We start from the raw sequence: 4,463 nt of genomic DNA, 5'->3' as shown, positions 1-4,463 counted from the left end.
ACAGTGTAGGACTGAAGAGGAGTCTGCTCCCAGGAGAAACATCTACAGATCCTCTGGAATTCTTCTGTGAGATGTAAGAACACTGACTTTCATCCATGCTCATTTATATGCCACAAAACCATTCACAACAGCATGGTTTTATAGGTTATTTCAAAATTCTAGTACAATCCAATATCATGTAGTTTAGTTGTTTTGTACAAATTGTTTTATATTTGTCAATTAGGAGCCAGTTCATGCCTCCTCATTCCAGTTTCCACAGAAAATTCTAGTTGTCTGTTCATGTGTTTGTTTACTTGTGTATTTGCCTGTGTGTGGACAGTGGTACTAAGATGTGTGTGTGTGTGTGTGTGTGTGTGTGTGTGTGCATGTATGCATGTGCATGTGAAGGTCAGATGATAATTTGGAGGAGTTAATTCTCTTGCTCTACCAGGTGGTTTCTGAGATTTGAACTCAGGTCATCGCCTTCAATCACTGCACCTTTAATCACTGAGCGATCTCATCTTTCCATACAATTTTTTGAGACCAAGTCTCTTATTGAACATGAGGCTCACATGGAATTAGACATGTATACCAACACTCTTATGGGTCCTAGGGATTTGAACAATGGACCTTATGCTTGTAAAATAAGCAATTGTACACTGAGCTATCTCTTTGGTGGCTAATGTTTATGTGTGCAATGCTGTAAGTTAATCCTAGGACTTTGCACATGCTAAAAAAACTATTCTGCCACTGTTGTAGAGAACTATTGACAAAATGACAGGTGAGAAGCAACATTTCTAATCACAGTTTGAAGAGGTACAGTTCATCACAGTCAGTTAGGCACAGTGAAGGAACTTGAGGTGGTTGGTCTCATCTATAATCAGGAGGCAGATAGGCATGAATGGTTCTACTCAGCTTGCTTACCTCTGTCTCTGAAACATAGTACATGCTTCCCCATAAAAGTAAGTCTACCTAACTCAATTGACCACGCATAAAAAAGCCCAGTCGGAACTTTGTTTCTATGCCAACATTCAACCCAGTCAGAATGATCATCAAGATTAACCATCACACACTGCAAACAGGGTGAGCCTAAATTTAAGATCTTCCTGTCATAAGAAACATGAACTACCACACAGAGATGTCAATCATATCTTTGCTGGAAATGTCTTCCTTAGGGTAAGTATGTTGTTCTAAACTTGAGACAGACTATGCACACAACACTTCCTGTGCCTGTGAAGCAGTGTAGTATACAGGCAGGCAGTTCATAGTAGCTTGAGGGGTGTTGGACAGCAGAGTTCATGTTCATGGTTGAATACCTCACTCTACCATGCACTGCTCTCATCACATGGACAATACTGTTCAAACCTCTTTAAGACATGGTTCCTAACAGAGCTGAGAGTGGACAAGGTGAACATGACAACAGGAATGAGCGACTATGCAGTGAAGCACAATTTGTGGTACAAAAGCATCATCAGCCCCCAAGGATGTTCACACTGCCAAAGAGCTGGTGACTACCCTGGCTGAGTGTCAAAGAGAGGTAGATGGTGCCTCCTTGTTCTAAGCTTTCCAATACAAAGGTCTCAGTAGCTTGGACAATGGGATCAAGCATAGGTAAGGAGTTTGACAAGGAAGCACAGGTGACAAGTGAAACAGGACCACATGTCATTTTGTTCAGCACATGGGCTGCTTGCAAAGATCAGCTTTAAACCATCTTTGGCAAAGGTACAAACAACTTCTCTCCAGAAACTGCTGACATCTGGCTGTCTCAGGTTGTTTGTTCTTCAGAATGGGAGAGGCCCCATGCTGCTGCCTCTGTGCAAGTTGAAAGGAGATCCACAGGTGCTAGGCTCTTTCCCAAATGGTGTTTGGAACTCCTGGAGGCATGTTTGTGGATGGGTGTGGCTGGGCTCAGAGCTATAATGGTTTATAAAGAAGAGGATCTGCACTGTGAGGAGCATTTAGCACTCTTGACCATGAATGGGACACTTCTTCTGCTGGACTTTCTGGTGACTGGAGAACTGAACTTCCAGACAAGTGAGAGTGGTACCCTTTTTCACCCCATTTCAGTCCCATGGAGATATCTAAATGTGGGCCTGAGACAGACCTAGGTGTCCTCCGGAGGCCACTGGCAAGGAGCTGCAAAAGCAATTCATGCTTTCTGCACTGAGTTAGAACTGTTAGGTTTGTGGGATATGGAGACAGAGGTATGCTGGTGATGATACTCATGATTAAGGGACCTTAAATGCACAGTTGTTGGTGAGGCAAGTGTTGGGCTTATGTGAAGGTCAGATATCAAGGTCTGTCCTTTATGGGTGTTTTTCTGCTAGATCTGTGTATCTCATGTAAACCATGTTTTTTCTGGGAGGCTGAAGCCTTTGGGAGGGTTTGAATATTGCCCGAGCTTTTGTCCCCGCTGGCAAGAACACACTCAGGACAACCGGAATCTTCTGCAGCAAAGCTTTATTGTTTACTTCTCAGGAAGACCCCGACCCCAGAAAATAAAGTCGCTGATATAGCCCTCAGCCATGGCGTTTCAGCACCTGATATGGCTTGTCAGCTCCTGATTTGTTGCTCGCCCATCACCCAATTACTACGCCCCAAAATGGGCAGTGACTAGGCGTGAGTTCACTATCACACCTGCATACAAGGCTTGTTTACTAGTTAGGCACAGCAGAGGCCAGCACCATCTTATAATGGCAATTTCACGTGGCTCGCGATTGCTTGCTGCGCGACTCTCCACATTTGACTATGAGAAAAGTCAGTTAAGGCATTTGTAGATGCTGCAAGGAACATTGACCCTCTGCTTTGACCATCCCATTGTCTTTTAATGGTGTTTTTCTCTCTGTGTTTGTAGCAGAAGCATGTGTTCCTTTCTTCTAAGTCTATTCAAGTGTTGTCTCTGGAAGTAGGCTGTGGATGTATCAAGAACTCCAGGCATTCAATGCTACTGCAGAGGAAAAGGTGGCCTTGGAAAAAATCCAGGGCTGCTATAGAGAGGAAAGTTTAAGAAACATACTTCTGAAGCACAAAATTATGGTAATTTTCTCCCTACCTCCACTCACCCATGCAACAGATGCTGTAAGGCTGTGTACAAGTGATAGATGCAACCATTACTACATGTCAGGTGACCTGCAACTGAGAACTGAAACCCTTGCCCCCAGTAGTACATGTAAAGCAGCATGCCATGTAAACAGCCAGCCTGTTCCTTGCATGATCCTGCAGCTCACTCCCACATGCTGGTTAAACATGGGGCTCTCACCCATGGTAGGTAGATGGAGTCCTTGGGATAGCCTCTGCACTGGTTTGGTACTCCCAGCTCTACACTAAGATGCTTGAAATTTCTCACCAGTGTCTTTTTTGGAACCTCTCTGGGGTCTATTATTCCCCAGCCATCGATGAATCCCATTTCTGCAGGCATCATCTGTGCTAAAACAAAACCTCCCACTATGTCTGAAATGCCACCCCATCCCAGGACTGCCTAAAGTTCCTCACCACTATTGTCACCTGTCCTTCCTTGTTTCAAGCATAACTAGATTGCAGAGATGTATATTTTGAACAGTGCAGCTCTCACCCTACTTCCCAAAGTATTTTACTTGAGTATCAGGTCTTGAAAAACAACAGTGCTATCCAAAATTATTTTTCTCTAGCAAGTCCAAATGGGGGGCATATTTTTAACATGGTTATGCAGCCAATGTGCCCGTAGAGAGGTGCTCAGGTATGTGAGATATCACCAAACTCATACTCAGCTGTACTGTCCCTCTCTAGAACTAGCCCCCACTATGCTTTCCAGAACCTTCTCCTCTTCTTCTCTGCCTGACTATGGTGGTTTTCAGGCTTCCTACTGAAGGGTGTGAGTGGGTTCCAATTCCCTTGCGGCAAAATGTGTTACTGGAGAGAGACCTGAATCACTGTATGGGATTTTCTTTGCTGTGCATGAGGATCAGTCTCCTTGTGGGTAGTTGGGGTACCCTGCTGAGGTCCTGTACCTTGCCTATAGCCAACACTATCCTGCTCTGCCTTATTGTTTTCCAGGAAGCCATGGACGCCAGCCCAGAATGCCAGGCACACTATAGAAGGGACACCGTAAAATCCTTTTTAGACTATCTTTTCAAGCTATTAGGATAATAGATGTTAATGTGTTTGGGGCAACCCATCTTTGCAACATGTCTGATCAAAGTGCCATCTTGCTGACCTGTCCTCTTTCTCTCCTGTAGTTGGATTCTTGATCCTGTACTTTCATCATCCAGTCTCTTAGACTGATTCAAATAAATGCTTGCAGCTCTGTTCTGTGACCTGTGTCTATGTGCTAAACAAGGTCTTCAGAGGATCTAGGAGATACTGAGATAAATGACTTGTATAGTCACTGAGAGCAGCGTGACTGCTCCTGATTAGCCAGGTGATCATGAGAGAGACTTTCTGGTCTCCTTTTTTGTTAATGTGTAGACCAGGCTAGCCTGGAACTTACAGAGATCCAAAACCCTCTT

General features: G+C 44.3%; 1 pseudogene; it reads left to right on the top strand.

Annotated features, from left to right (window-relative positions):
• The first annotated feature begins 1,952 nt into the window (after positions 1–1,952).
• On the top strand, positions 1,953–4,104 carry Scgb2b14-ps (annotated as a pseudogene).
• The last annotated feature ends 359 nt before the right edge of the window (positions 4,105–4,463 follow it).

The sequence above is a fragment of the Mus musculus genome, chromosome 7 (assembly GCF_000001635.26).
Source record: "Mus musculus strain C57BL/6J chromosome 7, GRCm38.p6 C57BL/6J".
Lineage (NCBI taxonomy): Eukaryota > Metazoa > Chordata > Mammalia > Rodentia > Muridae > Mus > Mus musculus.
This window is presented reverse-complemented; position numbering and strand designations above follow the sequence as displayed.